Genomic DNA, 22,500 nt, shown 5'->3' with positions numbered 1-22,500 from the left:
CCCCAGGCAGTTCCTATGGAATCTTCTATGAAACTTTCATTCTTAGCAGCTCTCACTGACCCACTTACACTTCTGATGGATCAAGAATTAATTTTTACACAGTAACATACGTGATTTATAGTCAGGGCTGCACATAAGTGGTCTGCAGGTGTGCATTCGCTGTCAAAATAAAAGTATTCCCGGAAATTCAGAGAATAGGCGCTTCTTTTGTTGTGGAGGAACACCAAAGTAATTGCCTACGGAGCTTGCTTATTCGACATCTTTAAGAGTTCTGAACAAATGTCTGTCCTCCTCTTATGTTCGCAAACGCGCATTCCAACTTCTTATCTGGTTCTGCAAATGCGCACCTGCGGATCATTTATGTGCAGCCCTGTTTATAGTTTCCTGTGCATTTCAAACATTGTCCTTTCTGATGTTTTTTTTTTTAATATTTAAAGTAGCATGGTTGCTATGAGGCCAGCAAGGATCCCTGTGGACTTACAAATGATCCAGGACGGATGGGACGAAGAGCCCATCAGAGGCACTGACTCAGAATCTGACATCTCAGCTATAGAGGACCCAGACTACTGTCCCCCCCCCCCCCCCCCCCACTTAACAAGGCCAGTCAGATACAGAGGAGTCCTCCGATGAGTCCTCTGAAGAGAAAATGGATATTGAGTCTAACAGAATGAGCCCCTCTTACTGCTCTAGCCACAATATTCTGAATTATTCAGCCAGGGCTTGCAGTTGGGTTTAGTACTTTCTCCCCAGTAAATGCATGGAAGATGTTCATGTCTGATAGTATAATAGAAGAGGTGCTGTCATACACAAACATGGAGGCACGAAGAGTAGCCACAGACAGGGGAAAAGAGGGGAAAAATATAATCAAACATAAGCTCCTTGGCCTTCATTTGATTGACCATTTTTGCAGGAAGTGAGAAGAACTGGGATGTACAAGTCGGAGTGCTTTTTGGGAGTCCTCTGCATAACCCATTGTACAAGGCCACTATGTCAATTCAAAGATTTAAAGATATTCGCCGTTTCTTGCACTTTGATGACAAGAGGACCAGAGCCTACCGACTGAAAACAAACCATATGGCAGCTTTCAGCTACGTATGGGGCCTGTTCCTGGTCAACTGCAGGCAGAGATTCATCCTCAGTGATTGTGTTACAGTGGATGAATAACTTGTTCCTTTCAGAGGGAAGGCCCAGCTTCTGCAGTATATGCCTAGCAAGCATACAAAAGTGATACAAGTGATACAAAAACTGCAATTTCTTAAAATTAATGAAAAAATAAATAAAAATGCAAAGGGCCTCATGTCACAAACATGTTTTATGAGGAATACCTCAAATATGAGAATGTCACAACTCTTCGTTTTAAAGATTTTGAAGAATAACAACCGAGTTTATAGCAAAATGCATTGTTTCGATTTGGGGTCATTTTTGACCCCACTCGTGGAAGAGTGTAGGTACTGGTAAGTTGTGCATCCAAGGGTTAAAATATTACAACATTCCAGCTCCTTGGATGGAAAAACAAATGTGTTGTTTAAATTAGAGACTGCACTTGTGACAGCACAATAAATATATTTTATTTTGATGATATAAGTAATGTAAGTAGAAAACAAACTTGCATTTGAAAATAAAAGTTGGGCTGATTTTAACATCATTACAAAAAGTGTTGTTAATTATTTTTAATCATATTCAGGTTACTACAAATTGTTTTTTCATTTAGTTGAACTTGAAATGTTTGTCAGTAGGTAAACAATTAGTATTGTACAGTCAGAAATATCAAGTTATTCTTAATACTGCATACTTGCAATGAATAAGTTGTCCTAACAGTCATCTTAAGTAAGCTTTATTTTTTTTTTTTTTGAGGCAACGAGTTTGCATAGTTTTTTTAGTTCTGGAAACTAAATAGGTTTTTACTAGGGGTGGGTTTTTATAATCGATTCATCGATTAAAATCGATTCTGGCTTGGATAACGTAAAATCGATTCATTAAAATCCTGAATCGATTTTTTAATATAAATTTATTTTGTCCGAAATGCCAGAATCTCTGGTGACATCTCACAAAATTTCAAGAACCACCAAACAGTTAAGACAGTAAATGAGAGCAGGTACACGGATTCTGCACATAGACTTAAACACACAGCGCGACCCGCGGATCAGAATCAGTTAGATGTCGCCTTTCTCACGGTCGGGGCTGAAAGCCGACAGCTCGCTGATTCTGATCTGTCGGTGGGTCCACGCTTTGTGTTCACGCCCTTTATGAGCCGATTCTAAAGCTGTTAGTTTGATCTCTCTCCAAACAATATTGACCGAACCAGCAGCAAAAGAAGATTCACATAAACATCATCATGAATTCACTCCGACTTTTACTGTTTTGCTTCCACCGCGATGCACAGCGCTCTCTCTCTCTCTCTCTCTCTCTCTGTACTTAAAGAACAGATTCCCTTTCTTCATTATTCGCTTGCTTGTTACGCACCAGTCTACTGTTGTTTACAGCACTGTCAGCCGCTGTTTTTTTTCCCTTTTACATTCTTCCGAAAAGAAAACCTCATTTCTGCTGTTCAATACTGAACAAATTTAAACTTTTTAAAATTAGTTCTGCAAATGCTGCTGTGACTCTGTAGTTTTCTCTGGTCCCCTCCCCATTCAGACCAGGAGTGACATGTTTAGCCGCATGTTCTCCTTAAATTGCTGGCTGTCTGAGTGGTGTCCCAGAAACGATGTGGGCTTCATAGATAATTGGCAAACCTTCTGGAGGAAACCTGGTCTTGTTAGGAGAGACGGCATCCATCCCACTTTGGATGGAGCAGCTCTCATTTCTAGAAATATGGACACATTTATTAAACCCCCCAAAATATGACTATCCAGAGTTGGGACCAGGAAGCAGAGTTGCAGTCTTACATGCCTCTCTGCAGCTTCTCTCCTCCTGCTACCCCCCCAAAAACCCATCTCCATAGAGACTGTGTCAGCTCCCAAACAGACAAAAAACAAACTAAAAACCAGCAACAAACAACTTAAACATAAACAATTACAAAGAAAGAACAATAAAGTATCCACATCTGAACCAAAGAGTAAAACAGTGAAATCTGGATTATTAAATATTAGGTCTCTCTCCTCCAAGTCTCTGTTAGTACATGACTTAATAACTGATCAACAAATTGATTTACTCTGCCTTACAGAAACCTGGTTGCAGCAGGATGATTATATTAGTTTAAATGAATCAACACCCCCGAGTCATTCTAACTACCAGAAATCTCGAAGCACAGGCCGAGGGGGAGGTGTGGCAGCAATTTTTCACACCAGCCTATTAATTAATGAAAGACCAAGACAGACTTTTAATTCATTTGAAAGCCTGATGCTTAGCCTCGTCCACCCCAGCTGTAAAACTCAGAAACCAGTCTTACTTGTTATCATCTATCGTCCACCTGGGCCTTACACAGAGTTTCTGTCTGATTTCTCAGACTTTATATCTAATTTAGTTCTGAGCTCAGATAAAATAATTATTGTGGGTGATTTTAACATCCATGTAGATGCTAAAAATGACAGCCTCAACATGGCATTTAATCTGTTATTAGACTCAATTGGTTTCTCTCAAAATGTAAAAGAACCCACCCACCACTTTAATCACACTCTAGATCTTGTTTTAACATATGGCATAGAAACTGAACATTTAACAGTGTTTCCTGAAAACCCTCTCCTGTCTGATCATTTCCTGATAACATTTACATTTACAATAATTGATTACACAGCGGTGGAGAGTAGACTTTATCAAAGTAGATGTCTTTCTGAAAGCGCTGTAACTAAGTTTAAGAATATAATCCACCCACTGTTATCATCTTCAATGCCCTGTACCAACATAGAGCAGAGCAGCTATCTGAACGCTACTCCAACAGAGGTCGATTATCTTGTTAATAATTTCACCTCCTCACTACGTACGACTCTGGATACTGTAGCTCCTGTGAAAACTAAGGTCTCTAATCAGAAGTACCTGACTCTGTGGTATAATTCTCAAACACGTACCCTAAAGCAGATGACTCGTAATCTGGAGAGGAAATGGCGTGTCACAAATTTAGAGGATCATCATTTAGCCTGGAGAAATAGTTTGCTGCTTTATAAGAAAGCCCTCCGCAAAGCCAGAACATCTTACTATTCATCACTGATTGAAGAAAATAAGAACAACCCCAGGTTTCTCTTCAGCACTGTAGCCAGTCTGACAAAAAGTCAGAGCTCTTTTGAGCCAACAATCCCTTTAACGTTAACTAGTAATGACTTCATGAACTTCTTCACAAATAAAATTTTTATCATTAGAGAAAAAATTACCAATAATCATCCCACAGATGTAATATTATCTACAGCTACTCTTAGTACCATTGGTGTTAAGTTAGACTCTTTTTCTCTAATTGATCTTTCTGAGTTAACTTCAATAATTACTTCCTCCAAACCATCAACGTGTCTTTTAGACCCCATTCCTACAAAACTGCTCAAAGAAGTCCTGCCATTAATTAATTCTTCGATCTTAAATATGATCAACCTATCTCTAATGATCGGCTATGTACCACAGGCCTTCAAGCTGGCTGTAGTTAAACCTTTACTCAAAAAGCCATCTCTAGACCCAGCAGTCTTAGCTAATTATATGCCAATCTCCAACCTTCCTTTCATATCAAAAATCCTTGAAAGAGCAGTTGTCAAACAGCTAACAGATCATCTGCAGAGGAATGGTTTATTTGAAGAGTTTCAGTCAGGTTTCAGAGCTCATCACAGCACAGAAACAGCTTTAGTGAAGGTTACAAATGATCTTCTTATGGCCTCTGACAGTGGACTCATCTCTGTGCTTGTCCTGCTAGACCTTAGTGCAGCATTCGATACTGTCGACCATAATATCCTATTAGAGCGATTAGAACATGCTGTAGGTATTACAGGTACTGTGCTGCAGTGGTTTGTATCATATCTATCTAATAGACTCCAATTTGTTCATGTAAATGGAGAGTCCTCTTCACACACTGAGGTTAATTATGGAGTTCCACAGGGTTCAGTGCTAGGACCAATTCTGTTTACATTATACATGCTTCCCTTAGGCAGTATCATTAGAAGACATAGCATACATTTTCACTGCTATGCAGATGACACCCAGCTCTATCTGTCCATGAAGCCAGATAACACACACCAATTAGTTAAACTGCAGGAATGTCTTAAAGACATAAAGACCTGGATGGCCGCTAACTTTCTGCTTCTTAATTCAGATAAAACTGAGGTTATTGTACTCGGCCCTGAAAGGCCTAGAAATATGGTATCTAACCAGATTCTTACTCTGGATGGCATTACCTTGGCCTCCAGTAACGCTGTGAGGAACCTTGGAGTCATTTTTGACCAGGACATGTCCTTCAATGCACATATTAAACAAATATGTAAGACTGCGTTCTTCCATTTGCGCAACATCTCTAAAATTAGAAATATCCTGTCTCAGAGTGATGCTGAAAAACTAGTTCATGCATTTATTACTTCCAGGCTGGACGACTGCAATTCATTATTATCAGGATGTCCAAAAAACTCACTGAAAAGCCTTCAGCTAATCCAAAATGCTGCAGCAAGAGTACTGACAGGGACTAGAAAGAGAGAGCATATTTCTCCTGTTTTGGCTTCCCTTCATTGGCTTCCTGTTAAATCCAGAATTGAATTCGAAATCCTGCTCCTCACATACAAGGTCTTAAATAATCAGGCCCCATCTTATCTTAATGACCTTGTAGTACCATATCACCCTATTAGAGCACTTCGCTCTCGCTGCAGGCCTACTTGTTGTTCCTAGAGTATTTAAAAGTAGAATGGGAGGGAGAGCCTTCAGTTTTCAGGCCCCTCTTCTGTGGAACCAGCTTCCAGTTTGGATTCAGGAGACAGACACTATCTCTACTTTCAAGATTAGGCTTAAAACTTTCCTTTTTGCTAAAGCATATAGTTAGGGCTGGACCAGGTGGCCCTGAATCCTCCCTTAGTTATGCTGCAATAGACATAGGCTGCCAGGGGATTCCCATGATGCATTGAGTTTTTCCTTTCCAGTCACCTTTCTCGCTCACTATGTATTAACAGACCTCTCTGCATTGAATCATATCTGTTATTAATCTCTGTCTCTCTTTCACAGCATGTCTTTTATCCTGTCTTCCTTCTCTCACCCCAACCAATCACAGCAGATGGCCCCGCCCCTCCCTGAGCCTGGTTCTGCCGGAGGTTTCTTCCTGTTAAAAGGGAGTTTTTCCTTCCCACTGTTGCCAAAGTGCTTGCTCATAGGGGGTCATATGATTGTTGGGTTTTTCTCTGTATCTATGAAGCGCCTTGAGGCGACTTATGTTGTGATTTGGCGCTATATAAATAAAATTGAATTGAATTGAATTGAATTGAAAATTATTCAAAATGTAAAACGCTTAACCGTGTCTCTAATAAAACCGCTGTAACTTCAGAGGTAATGTTCATATGTTGATTAATCGTTTTCTTTCGTTTTTGATGTACTGCAGAATATTTTTATAAAATCCCAGGCCAGGAAAATCACCTTCATGTTTTTCTGTGTTTTATCTTCAGCTACTTTGACACAAAGGCATCTGCTGTGATCCTTACACCTTTGATAAAGTCTTGCGTGTGTCAGCTTCCGTTTTATTGATACAAAAATATGTAAATGTACTGATCTGAATTATAATATTTCTGACTGTCAAAATTTCCCAGATTTAAATCGAATCGAATTAAATCGAATTAAATCGAATCGTGGATCGAATCGATTCGGGACCTTGTGAATCGGAATTGAATCGATTCTAGAAATCAGTGACGATACCCAGCCCTAGTTTTTACTCTGTACTCAAAGTGAATAAGTTGCCTTAACTTAGTCATCTTAAGTAAACTTTACTCAGTTTTTTTGAGGCAATGAGTTTGCATAGGTTTTTTGAGTTCCGCGAACTAATTAGATTTTAAAACAATGGTTTTATTAGGATTTTTTGCTTAAGTATTTTTATTCATCTGTAGGCATGAAAAGATGAATAAAAATCCTGATTGAGGTTGTCATAATTAATGCATTCATTCATACTACAATAATTACAATGAAACACGTCATACATCTGTAGTAACATTAAACAGCCAGTGGGTGGCAGGGCATGGAGTGACACATCAGCATCCAATGTAGTGGTTTACATGTAAGTATACCATCAACACTGACACAAATACAAGCAAACAGCCTTTGGATAGCTGTCCACTGTAGTAACCACTATGGTGAAAGGGTTAAGGACTTTCTTCTGTACTTACATTTGGATCACCTAAATCCATGACAGTCATTCAGGCAGTAATGCCTGGACTGGAAACAAACCATCCTTAAAATATTACAACATACCAGCTTCTGTGTTTGAGTGGAAAACAAATGTGTTGTTTGATCTAGAGACTGCACTTTGGACTGAACAACAAATACTTTTTATTTTGATTATGTTAGTAACGTAACTTGTAAAATAAAGTTGTGGAAAGCCTAAACTTAGTTTCAGAATAATGGACTCTGAGACTCATTGTAAGATTATAAACAGTGATGACAATATAACTGTTGTTGTTTAGCAGAACAGTGTCCACTATGTTGATAATAAAAGTTGGGCTGATTTTGACACCATTACAAGAAGTGTTGCTAATTATTCTTTTTGAATCATACTTGCATACAGTGTTATATTTCTATAAATGATAAAACATAATCTGTTTTTTTTAAAGGGAAGTTACCACAAATTCTTTTTTTTTTAAATTTAGTAGAACTTGAAATATTTGTCAGTGGGTAAACAATTAGTATTGCACAGTCATAAAAGTCAAGTTATCCTTAGTAGTGCATACTTGCAATGAATACGTTGTCCTAACATAGACATCTTAAGTAAGCTTTACTAAGTTTTTTTGAGGCACCGACTTTGCATCGTTTTTTTGAGTTTTGGGAACTAATTCGATTTTACAGTATATGTGGCCTGTCCTTTTTGTATATTATTTTTTTTGCCCTTTCATAGATAAACATGATTTTACACAATCATAGCCACAATAATTTGGAAAATTATTTAACAGCAATTTTTAATGTAGGTTTTTTAATGTAATGTTTTTTTCTTCTAATTTTGATGTTGAGAATACGACTCCCACTGCTGTGCTGCCAAGGTAGTTTAATGAGTCACTGGATGAGTGATGTGGAAGTGAGCAGATAAGGAGGGGATATCTTTGTTCTACTCTGATTATTAGTACTATTATAGCAAATGGCTTTTAATTCACTTCTGAATATAATTCCACTGAGACATGATTTCACAGATTTTATTTCAGGGATGTTACAAGTCAGAAAACTAAATATTGATTTTTAAACACTGAGCTCAGATATATGGCACACTGTTTTATTTGAACTCTGCTGGACAGCTTTGTTTCACATCGTGTGGTGTGATGATGTCAGTTTCCTGGTCTGTGATTGGATCAGGCATTGCAGCGGTTGGTGTGACAGCAGGTCCAGCCAGGTCGAGAGCAGAACTCCAGCCGCGTGCACCCTTTATCTCCATTATCTGCAGACAGGAAACATACCAGTGCATTCACTACAACAGACTTATTAACTGACTTAGTATTGTCATATACTGGGTGTGGGTGTAATTAAACTTTAGGTAATATTCTTGGATTTGTTGTTCTTCATGGTTTTGGTTCTCTTTATTGTTTTCTGCTCTGTTTATATTCTTAGTTCCTAGGCTTTAAATTTCTGTTACTTTCCCTTTTGCTCCACATTTCATGACTTGTCACCCTTCATGTTCCCTCTGTCTCCCCAGTCAGTCATGTCTCCATGTCTGACACTGAGTTTTTGAGAACTTGTGATTCACAAATCACTTGTGATGTGATTTCCTGAGGTCAGATGGCCCAGGGTGTGAGTGGGCGTTAAGGCGTCTGGGAAGGATCTCAAAACTGGATTATAGATGGCAGACAGTTGGTGTCGTAAGCCACCGCCTCTGTTCAAAGATGGTCGCTCACAGTTGTTAGGATGCCTGGGTCGTTGACCCAGGGTTTTGAGTTTATATATTATTTATCATTTCTATGCTTTGGTTTCTTTGTTAGAGTTATGTCTTATGGTTTGTCTCTGTGTAATCCTTAGTTGCTGTCTCCCCTGTCCGCTAAATCCCCGTGTCCAGTCAGTGTCTGTGTCTGCCCTGGTCCCACGTCTCTGTTCCCTCTGTTGTAGTACCTGCATGTGAGTCTGTGTCTTTTGTTCAGTCTGTGTTATGTGTTTCCTGTTTTACTTTGAAGGTCTCTGTCTTATCTCAGTGTGCTCAGTTTATGCTTCCTTGTCTCGTCAGTTCTGATTTCCCCCAGCTGTGCTCTTCTTCTGTGTCTCATTGCCCTCGTTACTTCCCAGTGTATTTAAACCCTGTGTTTCTCTGAGTCAGTGTCATGTCGTCCCTCATGCTATGTGGATCTCCCTGTGTCTCACTGTGAGTTTAGTTTATGAGTTTCCAGTTTAGTTTAGTTTGCTTTTTTTATGACTTTACCCTGCCAGCAAATAAAGCTGAGTTCTTTGTGTTTAAACCTCATGCCTGAGTACCTGCACTTTGGGTCCAACTCCTGCCTGTCACACAGCGACTCATGACAACAGTGGACATAAATGGCTTCTTTCACTCCTCTTTCAAACCATCTGTCCTCTCTGTTCAAAATGTGAACATTGGCATCCTTGAAAGAGTGACCTTTGTCCTTTGGATGCAGATGGACTGCTGAGTCTTGTCACATGACAGGGTGGGGCCAGGTTTCACAATGAGCTCACCCGAAACCCTGGTTGATTGTGACCCACACCCGTTTTCACACCTTGGCTCATGTGATTAGGTAGAGGATCATCAGGGGGTCCTTTTTGTCCCTCTTTGGGGGGAAACTCCCACTGGGTTTAAATCTGGGACTCTCCACCATTTGACCCTTAGAACTGAAGAAGCTTCTTGGATGAGAGGTGAAATGTCTTCAAGCCACTTAACCCTTTAAGACCTACCATAGAACCAAGTCCCACAGAGCTTATATTATATTTTTACATGTTGTAGTGCCATTTTTTAGGAGCATTTCAAGTTGCTATACATCAATACAACTGTTATAGCCCATATTCTAATAATAAGTATGCATTAAGTCCATAGTAACTACATTAATTGCAAAAAAGTGCAATAAACTACAAAAAAAATTGAAAATCGTTTTTGTTTTGTTTTTACATATATTTCTACTTGGAGAAATTGAAGAGGCTTATCCTTCAAAACTTTAAATACAAAAAAGTTGCAAAAAATAGTTTACAACAACAGGAAATTTATTTTGAGTGTCTTCATAGTTTTATTTTTTAGATACAGCAATTTTTATATACTGCAGGAAAATGAAAAACAATCCTATGATGCAAATTTGCAAAGAAAACAGCATGTGCATCAAAACAAACTTTTTCCAGCAGTGCAATTCGAGTTCTAAGCATCCCAGAAACGACACAGAAAAGTATAGAGTCAAACATGACTTATAAAAACACCAGTATAGGCTTTTAAGGCCTACAAGTAAAAAACTACATTTTCCGCAAAAATGACGTCACTTACGATTTTTGGCAGGAAATGGCGGACATGCGATTGTTTGTGCTGACGTCTTATTCAATGTGGGAAGTGTTACGAACAGCTGATCGGATCGGCAAAGCGTGTTTCTGGAATATTATATTTTTGTTCCTGCAAGCGCTTTTTATGCAATTTTTGCAAAGCTATATGTGGAAGGAAACCATGACCTAGGACAAGCTGATGGCATAAGATGTAAGTACAACTCCTCCGGTTTCATATGCAAAAAAAAATATTGCGCTAGCTTACGCGGTTCCGGTTCTACAGGGATTTAAAAGTAGTTACACAAAACGGAGCGTGCCCGCTCTGACCGGCTTTAAATGGTTTAATAAGTCCAGACGCTTTTCTTTCCAAGCTCCTTAGACTACGATAACCTGGATGACTGAAAACCTTCACTTCGATGAACATAAAAATCCAAATTTCTGGGGAAGGATTTAGATTTTTAATTGTCAGTATCTGTTTTTTATATTAGGAATTAACATTAAATTCCAATCTCAACTTGTTGGATTGAAAAACAAGGAGACACAGCTGAACACACCCCTGTCCTGGAGGACTCACCTCTGGTGTAACAAGCTTGTTGGACTTTGCCGGTGCACTGCAGCAGCTGGTTGTTGACCATCAGGAAGTCCTGACCATAACACTCGATGTAAAACTGCTCAGCTGCAACAAAAGCAGGTTAGGGTTGTGTTTAATTGTTTTCATTAAGGCTACGTCCACACATACACGAAAACTTTTCAAACGCAGCTTTTTCTATGCGTTTGGATCTTTTGTCCACGTGTAAATGATGTTTTTGATCACTGACAACTGAGATTTTTTAAAGCTCCTGCCAGAGTAGAGATTTTCAAAAACTCCGTTTTTACGTTTACCTGTGGATGAGGAAAACAGAGATTTAGTCACGTCAAAGGTGTGCACCTGTTTTGACGTCACGCTGTGTGCCACGGTGTTGTTTACATGAGATAAATTTCTAAAATGCTGGAGAGAGACAAAATACTGTTGCTGTTAATCTGACTATCTGCAGTTTTTACACACTTACACATGCAGTTACCAACTCTCCATTTACACAGAGAGAGGCGTCACAGTGAACTTCAGACGTGGCTTCTCCGGTTTTGAATGATTGTAATTTGTTTTAAAATTACATTTATATATGCTAAAATAATGTTTAAATGTTAACATTTGAAATGATGAAGACAGTTTAAAGTAACACAAAATTATCTGTCCTTACAGAAAAACACAAAAACTTTTCAGAAGTACTGAAGGTTGCATAAAACCCTGTTTACTTGTTCCCTCCCAGGCTTCTAGACTTCTAATTGGCCAATATTTCTAAACGGCTAGGATTTGGCATGTTCTTGACAACGTTTGACTGCGTTTTTGGCATTTACACTAAGAATGCTTTTTCTTGATTTCGCACATGCTGGTGGAGCAAAAGTCTGTCTGAACAGATATGGGTAAAATATTACCCAGAATGTACAATAATTTATAGCACCTGCACAACAGTCAAAGCTTTTAAAATATTGTAATTTGAGACTAACAGAATGATTATTAGGCTAGTTCAATGATGTCAAAGTGAGTCATATTTAGACTAAACATTATATAAGGCTTAAAACACCAATTAAGATATAAATAAAGGTTCTCTAACAAGTATCCAGACTCAGAGGTGATGATTATTTTCAGTATTATTTTCAACAAATTACTAGCACATTGCTAGTAATTTGTTTCGACCAACTTGAGATTAAGAATATTGTCCTACTTTCAGCGTTCAGTTTAGTTACCTGAGCAGAGAGGTATCAGTAGAAGCAGGAGCAGATAAGCCTTCATGTTTTGGTTTTATGTCAATGCAACGAACAGCAAAAATGGAGATGAGCACACTCAAGCTGGACTTTTATCCTCTGCTAAAACCACAAATGTACACAAAGGTTAACAGATAGATAACTGATCAGAAGACAAACTGTACTGAGCTCAAATTACTGTTTGTCTAAACTTTGTTCCATTAGTTAATCATGAACCAGTAGGGTAAAGAGGGTAGACCTGTACATCTGAGTCGGCTGCTTTTGCTGAGTCTCGAGTTTATGTAACATCAGATTGTCAGACTGAGGTTTTTTTTTTTTAAATTGAATTGGACCAGGGATATCTTCTTCACCAAAGCCATTACCATAGTCAACTCAAACTTGCATTAAGTAATCTGCACTGAAATATCATCAATTCTCTGCCTGTCTGTCTCTGTGTCAGCACTGTACTGTGTATTTATATTTATAGTAAGTGTATAGTTAAATTATTGTATAGTTTTTATAATGTGCTATAAAGCACATGTGCACTTTTATAGAGCTGTTTCCAATTTCGCTATTGTCGTGGTCTGGGTGGTTTCCCACCTGATGGCAATCGTACCAGCAGTATTTATGACCGGCGCACTCAACTGGTCTTCGCCAGATTATCTGCCAACTTTAGTCAGTTCTCGGCCTCACGTCTGTTCCTTGGTGACTCATCGTGTGTATTAATCTTATTTCCTCTGTTTTCTCGTCAGCCTCTGAAACCCACCTACCAAGCTCTCCTGGATACAAGTTTGCAGCCGCCGGTAATCCTTCCCCATTTTGGAACTGCCGTTCTCTTCTGCCTGCCTCCCTGCATTGCATGCAGCACCCATCTGAACCTCTCCTGCCTCCCCCCTCCACGCAACCCCCACCTGCAAGCTTGTAAGACAGCTCAGTGTATTCTCCTTGGATTCACTCGCAGCCCTCTGTGGGATTCCCCTGACTACTCTCTCCTCTGTTTCAGTGCCCTGGCCCGCCACAGTTTCCCCTGCCCAGTACCTGCACCCAATTATCCCTGCCATCTAGTTATAGTCACAGTATTTTTCTCTCGCCTCAGACATCTAGTTTATGTTCATTAATTCTAGTCTGCAATTTCTGTTAGCCTCTGAGCATTGTAATAAAGTCTCTTTTCGTTACACCACACCTCTGGCCTCCGGGTTTGAAACTGCACTTGAGTCCATCCCATTTCCACGGGCCATGACAGCTATACCATGTATAATGACAATAAAGGCTTTCAATTCAATTAAATTCAGTATATATATTTTTTAATAAAATCATGATAAGAAAGAGTGACTCCAAAACTACTCCAAAAGCATGAAAGGCTGGGTTTGATTTAAAGGGGCATGATTAACATGTAGTCATGAATGGCCTTTCTGTCTGGTATAATGAACATGCCTGTTTGTTATAGTCATAGTTAGTTTGTCATTCAGATGTAGAATACTGTAGGCAATTTTCATATCTATGCTATCAACTAATTAACTTGACAGTTATAATTCAGTTGAAAACCTTACTTTTGTTAGACCTCAGTACAGTGTTGGATACTGTTTACAACCATAATCTATTGCAGGGATTAGAGCATGCCACAGGTATTAAAGGTGCTGTGCTTCAGTGGTTTAAATCATATCTAATAGAAGTCAGTTTGTTCATGTAAATGAGAAGCCCTTTTCACCCATCAAAGTTAATTGTGGAGTTCTGCAGGGTTCTGTACTGGGACAAGTTCTGTTTAAATTAATTCAATTAAATTCATCTTTATATATTTACTGCCAAGTCACAATAGCAGTCACCTCAATATTAATATTGCAAAGTCAAAAGAAATACACCCCAATTCTGCGTCATTCTCGCGGGCAACCTACTTGTTTTGGGGCCTAGTTGCCACAAAGTATGAAAGCAAATTTTGGAATGGTTCCTATTTTCGTACACGTCTAAGTAGCAAAAAAGAATCGTAGTGCGAGTTGTTTTGTGTAATTTAAATACTTTTGCGATGCAAAATCTGAAAGGAAGTTTAACGGTATGTTTCTTTGTTTCCTTTTGTACGTAGCCTGTCAGTGCTAAAGGAAGTTAGCTAGCTCGAGCGACCGATTTTTAGCTTTTAATTGCTTCTGCTCACAAAAAGGACCAGACCTTTGTGATTTTTGAGGTGGATATTCGGGATACAACAACAGTGGCCATGGCTATGATTATGACTGTGGATCAGTTGGAGACAAAAACATTGTTACTTCAGGAGTCCTTGAAGACAGAAGAAAACCTGTTGGATTATGAATGTGAGGAGTCCTTGAAGACAGAAGAAAACCTGTTGGATTATGAATGTGAGGATGAAAAACATATTTTTGAGTCTCCAAATGACTCAGTTTGCTGTGTAAATGAAACTGCCAGAAAGAGGAAACTATGCCAAAACGGCTTGGACTGTCCCAGACCATTTAAAAAGCCAGTGGTAGTGTTGACTAGACTTCCTGAATATAAGAAACCTGCAAGAATTAACAAATGCAGTGAGAGCGACAGAACACCACCACCCGCTTCACCTCCGAGCACCAGCACCAATGCGGCAGATGTGGCTCCTGTTATAATATAATCAGTGTTTGGCCATTCCTCCAAGGAAATAATAACTGCCCGACCTGAGGCACAGAAGGATGAACTCAAATTGAACATGGTAGTTCTGGCTAGGAGAAGACCTATGAGGTGGCAACAGGGGAAAATAGTCGAGATAGTTACAAGGGAAGACGGACGGTTAAAATACAAAGTCAGTTTTGAAGAAAAAGGGAAGAGTCTAGTATCTGGACACCACGTTGCTTTTGACACCACAGCAAAGGTGGAGCAGCTGTATGTTGGTGCCCGTGTGGTGATTCAGTGTCAAGATAACAAGTACCGGTTCCAGCCTGGTGTCGTAGGCGAGCTCCGCAGCAGAAAGAACCGCCTAAGGTTCTTGATCTTTTTGGATGATCACACGCCGGTCTATTTTGGGTTACCTTTAATTCATTTGGTTTGGAAACCTTTGGAAAACATTGCAGATGACATTCCAGAGGGCCCTCACAAAGACTTCATAGAACATTACCTGAATAAGTGGCCGTACCCTCAGTTAACCCAGTACAGGCTTGGACAGACCCTTAATGCTGAATTGAACGGAGTCCTGCAAAAGTGTGAAGTGCAGATTATTGACTGCAGCTTAATGCAGGTTATCTTTCAGGAGAGTGAACATAAGGAGTGGATTAACCGAGGTTCATCACGACTGGCGCACATGGCAAAGTTTTTGGAGATGAAACACAGAGAACAGCTTGAGTGCGACTCTGACTGAACGTCCCCTGATGCATGAGCTGCAAAAATTGAAACTATTTTACAATCGGACGAGATGCCTTTTTTTTTGGGGGGGGGGTATTTTGTTTTTTTTGTGGAGAACCAGCAGCCAGTAACAAATGAGTGTGATGGTACAAGCATACTCACACTCATTTTTAAGCTTGAAACAGGTTTTATTTCTCCTTTTTTTTTTTTTTTGTATTTACTTTTAATGTACAGACTTGAAGAAATATATATATATGTAGTTGGTGGATTAATGCATTTCCAAATGTTTGTCCAACATAAACAAATTACCCAATAAAAAAAAAAATACACCCCAAAATTCTATGTAAGTCTTGTTGGTAGCAGCAGCCTTGTGCCTGCCAAGTTTGGTGTCCGAAAAAGCGTAACAAGGAACCAATGAATTGTAGCTAATAGAAGTTTGTGTAAATAAACAGGTCGCCAGCAAGCCGGCAGCCTGGCGTGCGCACGGGCCATCGCTGGGGCCCGGTGGTGATAGCCCTGCCCTGTTTCAAAAAATTACCCATCTTGGGTGTATGCGCATTTTACATCATTGGGCCGTTCATGATGAATGTTTCAGTATTTCTTTGCCTTCTTCAGGCTTGCCCAACGTGTGTTGTCTTGTCTCTCTTTGACTTCTGTCTTGTCTGTGTGTCTTGGCTTTTATGCTCTTTCTTTGCTCCTCCCACTCTTGGGTTTCCAACTTGTATTTCTTAAAAATTCTTACTTGCTTTTCTTTCTGTTTTTCTTTTCGTGACTTCCTTGTCCTTCCTTCCAGAACCTGAGGTGAACGGTCCATCAATGGGATTGGGGTCGGTGCCCCCTGTTCAAAAAATTACCCTTTTTTTTCAGTTTTCATTTCTTCTTCTGATTTTCTTTAACTTTTCTATCTTTCTTTGCCACTCTGGGCTTTTCTCTCTCTTCCCTTTTTGTTCAATTTCCCATTTCTTTTAACTTTTTCTATTTCTTTGTTTTTTCGTGACTTTCATGTCTTTTTCTTCGTTTTTTAATTTTATTATCTTTGTTTTTCTTTATATGGCACCCCCTGCTTTGAAGACATCCCTCCTATGTTCTTTATGTTCTCTTTTATAGCACCCCCTTCCTTTATATCCTTTCCGTTTTTTCGTGATTTTCCTTGTTTGTGTCACTCATTTCTTCTTTGTTTGTCTTATCTTTCTTTGTGTCTTTTTCGTGACTTTCTTATTCATGTTTTTAAGTTTTATAGGGTTAGGATGTGGGATTGAGTCTGGTCGCTAAAGGGTTAGGGTTAGGGGGTTAGGGTTAGGGTTAGGTATTAGGAATCTGAGTTTTTGTTATTTCATTAATGTGATTCAGGTCCACTGGCATATAGAGGTCCATAGTTCTCCACTCATGTACTCCTGTACCTTAAACCTTTGTTCTCCACTGGTCCTCTGGCGGGTCTTTTTATTTGCTTTATTGCATTGTATTTTTAAGGAAATAGACATATTTATATATACACTGATATAGTATTTTCTATTTCAAATGTATTCATTAGTGATCCAGAGGTTATTTACAATGAACTAATTTTTGTTTTAAACAACTATTTTCCCACAGGCAAAGAAGAAAAAAAAGCAAATCAGACTCCAATTGGAGCTCACACCTTCTACACCAAGATCCCTCTCATTGAAGGGAATATTACGGTCAAGGTAAGTATACAAGGTAAGTTTAATTTTAATTTTTTTTTTTGTGGGAAAATGAGACCAAGTTCAACAGATCACTACAAGACTATTTACATAAGATGACCCACAGAGACTTCCATAAAGTGAAACTAAATAAACTAAGTAACTCAAACACTCCTATCAACACTCCTGCAGTATAAATAACTTTATTCTCACATCAAAAGCGAGAGATAGCAAATCTACATTACACTAATATCATCTAAAGTTTAGCCCAAGGAGTTCTGATGTTCAATTTCTTGATTCACAGGTCCTTATGCCTCCTCCTCTGTCCCTCCGTCCACGCTGCCCAGGGTTGTAGTTCCAGGATGCCCATAAGATTCAGTGGATGTGTTTGAAAATGTCGGACCAAGGGAGTTATTCAATCTGTCTTACCCAATGCTGTATATATGTTATTTTAACCTGTCTACATTAGTCTAACCCGTTTCCCCCATATACATCAGAGAGCACCTGTCAGGTTTCGTAGATCGGACTCACGCGCGGACCACTAGTGTCTTCAAAAGGTGCATTTATTTACAGTGTTCCTCTACAGTGGAATTCATATATACACATAATGGTGTCAAGGGAAAAGGGGCCGGGGTTCCAGGGTCCGGGAGTGAAAGAGGCAGGAGTCCAGGAAGGGAAGGTTTCCATTCAGCCCTCGCACATCTCCTCTCCTTTCCTCTATCTCTCTTGCTTCCGTTCAGTCACCATGCACAGGGAAAGAACAGGTCCAGAGGCAATCTATACACAGGCAGAAAAAAACCATTAGTTTCCTGGTTCAGACAGGCTCACCAACTGACTTTACAAAATACAGGACGACTGACGCTGATGGCTCAACGATCCAGCGACAAGTAGAGCAGACTCGCCCTCTTAAGAAGGGTTCCAATTTCTCATGATCAGCGACAGATGTGCTGATCACCTCCAGGTGCGTAGGCCAGGGGCAGGAGCCCATACTGAGCTCCGCCCCAGCAGGAGAAAGAGAGAATGGAAGAGGGCGAGAGAGAAAGGTAAACAAAAACAAAACACCTGACGGCTGTCAGCTGACGAGGAGCGGAGACCATGACAGTACCCCCCCCTCAATGGGAGCCTCCCGGCGACCCACCAGGCTTGTCCGGATGCAGGCGGTGAAACTTCCGGAGCATGGGCACGTCCAGAACGGCCGCCCGAGGGACCCAGGAGCGCTCCTCCACGCCATAGCCCTCCCAGTCAACCAGGTACTGACAGCCATGCCCCCGGCGCCGAGAGTCCATTATGCGAGTGATGGAGTAAGCCGGCAACCCATCCACGAGCCGGGCGGGAGGAGGGGGCCTGGAAGGAGGGCACAGAGGACTGGACCGGACAGGTTTGAGTTGTGAAACATGGAAAACATCATGGATCCTCATATTGCGAGGGAGTTTTAACTTCACAGAGACAGGGTTGACCAAGGCGGAGATTTCAAAAGGGCCAATGAAGGTGGGTGTAAGTTTCTTGGATTCAGTCCTGACCGGAACAAAGCGGGTAGAGAGCCATACCTTCTGGCCGACAGAGTATTCGGGTGCTGGAGTCCGGTGCCGGTCTGCGATGCGTTTGTTGTTCTCCTTCGTGCGTAGTAGGGCCGCTTGAGTTGCCCGCCAAACTCTGCGGCACCTGCGCAGATAAGCCTGGACAGAGGGTACAGAGTGCTCACCTTCCACAGCAGGAAAAAGAGGAGGCTGATATCCCAAGGAAGCTTCGAATGGAGACCGGCCGGTGGCAGAGGCAGTCAAGCTGTTATGGGCGTACTCGATCCACGGCAACTCCTCACTCCAGATGGTTTGATTGGTGGAGGCGACGCAGCGCAGGGCGGTCTCCAGTTCTTGGTTGGCCCGCTCGGACTGGCCGTTGCTCTGAGGATGATAACCCGAGGATAGACTGACCTTTGCGCCCAGGGAGTTGCAGAACTCTTTCCAGACCCGAGAAGTGAATTGAGGCCCTCTGTCAGACACTATGTCTTCCGGCATCCCATGCAGGCGGAAGACGTGAGTGGCGAGTAGGCGTGCGGTCTCTAAAGCTGTGGGAAGCTTAGGCAGAGCAATGAAATGAGCCGCTTTAGAGAAACGATCGATTATGGTGAGAACGACAGTGTTACCTGCTGATGGAGGTAGCCCGGTGATGAAGTCCAGTGCTATGTGAGACCATGGCCTGGAAGGAGTGGATAATGGATGAAGCTGACCCGCCGGGGGTTGGTTCGATGGTTTGTTTCGGGCACAAACCGTACAAGCAGTGATGTATTCCCGAGTATCTTGGGTGAGTGAGGGCCACCAGAAGTACCGCTGGAGAAACTTGATGGTGCGATGTATCCCTGGGTGGCATGAGAACCGGGCCGTGTGAGCCCATTGCAGAACCTGGGATCTGACAGAGCGCGGAACATAGAGTCGGTGGGCGGGCCCCCCTCCCGGATCCGGTTCGGCTACCTGAGCCGCCCGGACGGCCGCCTCGATCTCCCAGGTGATGGCCCCGATAGTACAGGTCGCCGGCAGAATAGAATCCGGATCCGCCCTTTCGTCAGCAGCGGAGAACTGACGGGAGAGAGCGTCCGGCTTGACGTTTCGGGAACCGGGTCTGTAGGTGATTGAAAAGTGGAAACGGGTGAAAAACAGGGCCCATCTGGCCTGTCGAGCGTTGAGACGTTTCGCCGTTTGAAGGTAGGCCAGGTTTTTGTGATCGGTCCAGACCACGAAGGGTTGAGTGGTGCCCTCCAGCCAATTCCGCCATTCTTCCAGGGCGAGCTTAATCGCCAAGAGCTCCCGATCGCCCACGTCGTAGTTACGTTCTGCAGGGGTAAGACGACGGGAAAAATAGGCACAAGGATGCATCTTACCCTCCCTCTGTTGGGAAAGGACGGCCCCCACCCCTGAGTCGGATGCGTCGACCTCTACCACGAACTGAAGAGTGGTGTCAGGTTGGACCAGGATGGGCGCTGAAGCAAACCGTTTCTTGAGCTCCTGAAAGGCTGATTGGGCAGCGTCACTCCACTGAAAAGCAAGCTTGGGAGAGGTTAACTGGGTTAATGGTAAGGCAATCCTACTGAAGTCCCGTATGAATCTCCTGTAGAAGTTAGCGAAGCCAAGGAAGCGTTGCAACTGGCGACGGTTGTTTGGTTCGGGCCAGTTCACAACAATCCTTGACTTTCACAGGGTCGGGTCGGAGATCTCCACGCTCGATTATGTACCCTAGGAAGGCAACCGAGGGCACATGAAACTCACATTTCTCGCTTTTGACGAACAGCCGGTTCTCCAGAAGGCGTTGCAGTACCAGCCGGACCTGGGTCTCGTGTTCAGCCTGGGAGGAAGAGAAGATCAGAATGTCGTCTAGGTAGACAAACACAAATCGGTTAATAAAGTCCCTTAGAACATCGTTGACCAGAGCCTGGAATACTGCAGGTGCGTTAGTGAGGCCGAACGGCATTACCAGATACTCGAAATGTCCGAGGTGGGTATTGAACGCCGTCTTCCATTCATCGCAATCCCGAATCCGAACCAGGTGGTAAGCGTTTCTCAAGTCCAGCTTGCTGAATATGACGGCTCCCTGGAGAAGTTCGAAAGCGGAGGTGAGCAGGGGCAGTGGATATTTATTCTTGACCGTAATGTTATTGAGTCCCTGAAAGTCAATACAGGGTCAGAGGGTCTTATCCTTCTTTTCCACAAAGAAGAAACCTGCTGCGACGGGTGAGGAAGAGGCACGGATGATGCCGGCAGCGAGGGATTCAGTTATATATTTCTCCATAGCCTCCCGTTCCGGCAGCGAGAGGCTATAGAGGCGGCTGGTCGGTAAAGGAGCTCCCGGCAGCAAGTCTATGGCACAGTCATAGGGCCGATGGGGTGGCAGCGACTGGGCTCGGTCCTTCCGAAACACCTCAGCGAAATCGTGGTAAACAGACGGCACATCTGCTAAGTCGGAAGACCGCGGTGGCTCTGGGCCAGTGACCGATTTGTTAGGAGGTACGGCAGCCTTAAGGCAAGTCATATGACACTCCTCTCCCCAGCCCGTGATGCCTCCTTTCTGCCAATTAATCGTGGGATTGTGTTGCTGGAGCCAGGGATGACCGAGAACTAACGGCGTCTGAGTGGAGTGAAAAACAAAAAAGCTAATCTCCTCCAAATGATTGCCAGACAGTGTGAGGGTGAGCGGCTCAGTGATGTGTGTGATGTCGGGGAGGCGCTGCCCTGATAAAGCCGTGACGCGTAAGGCGTGGGGTAGTGACTCCACAGTTACACAGAGTTGTTTTGCTAGTTCAGAGTCAATGAAATTTTGTTCTGCTCCAGAATCAATAAGCACAGAAAGTGAATGACACTTGGAGTGGACCAGAAGCTTAGCCGGCAGGGCTAAACGTGGAGGAGATTTATCCTGATTCAAACCGCCGACCAGTACTCCTACCATCACTGGCGGGCACGGCCTTTTGCTCGCGACGGACAGGAGGCAATCATGTGTCCCTTATTACCACAATACAGACACTCACCGGCCGTGATGCGTCGCTGACGTTCTGCAGCAGTTAGGTGAGAGCTGCCGATTTGCATGGGCTGTACCTCTCCGTCGGCGCCCCCTGATGTCCGGGAGGACCGGTAATCGGCCGAAGCCCTGCGGCCTCCTGGGAACTGGAGTTCCGTGCTTGCCAACGAGCTCGTAGCCGCTCATCCACCTTAATACATAACGACATCAATTCGTCAAAAGCAGTGGGTAGGTCCCGCATAATCAATTCATCTTTCAGATCTTCCCGGATGTTATTTAACAATGTGCTCCTGAGCGCATCTGGTCTCCAGCCGGTTTCTTCTGCCAAAATCCAAAAGTCGATTGAATAGTCTGCCATACTCCGCTTACCTTGCTTAAAGTTAAGGAGGCGGAGCGCCGCAGCCTCGACTCCAGAGCCCTGCTTAAACACAGTCTTAAAGTTAATCACAAACCTCTCAAAAGAGATCTCCGGGTTGGAGTTTAACACGACCTGGGCCCATTTCAAAGCCCGGTCACGAAGCATCTGTACCAAAAAAGCGATCTTTGCCCCGTCATTGTTATGAAAATGCCGCTGTTCGCGGAAAATCAATGAACACTGGGCCAGAAAGCCAGGGCACTTCTCTGTCTCCCCCGAAAAGGGCTCAGGCGAAGGCAGGGGACCGTCAGGGGATGGGGTGGCTGCCGATGAGGGACCTGCCGTAGC

General features: G+C 42.4%; 1 pseudogene; it reads left to right on the top strand.

Annotated features, from left to right (window-relative positions):
- Window positions 1-14,202: 14,202 nt before the first annotated feature.
- On the top strand, window positions 14,203-15,697 carry LOC146640425 (histone-lysine N-methyltransferase SETDB1-B-like; annotated as a pseudogene).
- The last annotated feature ends 6,803 nt before the right edge of the window (window positions 15,698-22,500 follow it).

This window comes from Rhamphochromis longiceps, unplaced genomic scaffold (assembly GCF_057381845.1).
Source record: "Rhamphochromis longiceps isolate RC_006_pf unplaced genomic scaffold, R_longiceps_female_GT1.1 unmapped_scaffold_8, whole genome shotgun sequence".
Taxonomy (NCBI): domain Eukaryota; kingdom Metazoa; phylum Chordata; class Actinopteri; order Cichliformes; family Cichlidae; genus Rhamphochromis; species Rhamphochromis longiceps.
This window is presented reverse-complemented; position numbering and strand designations above follow the sequence as displayed.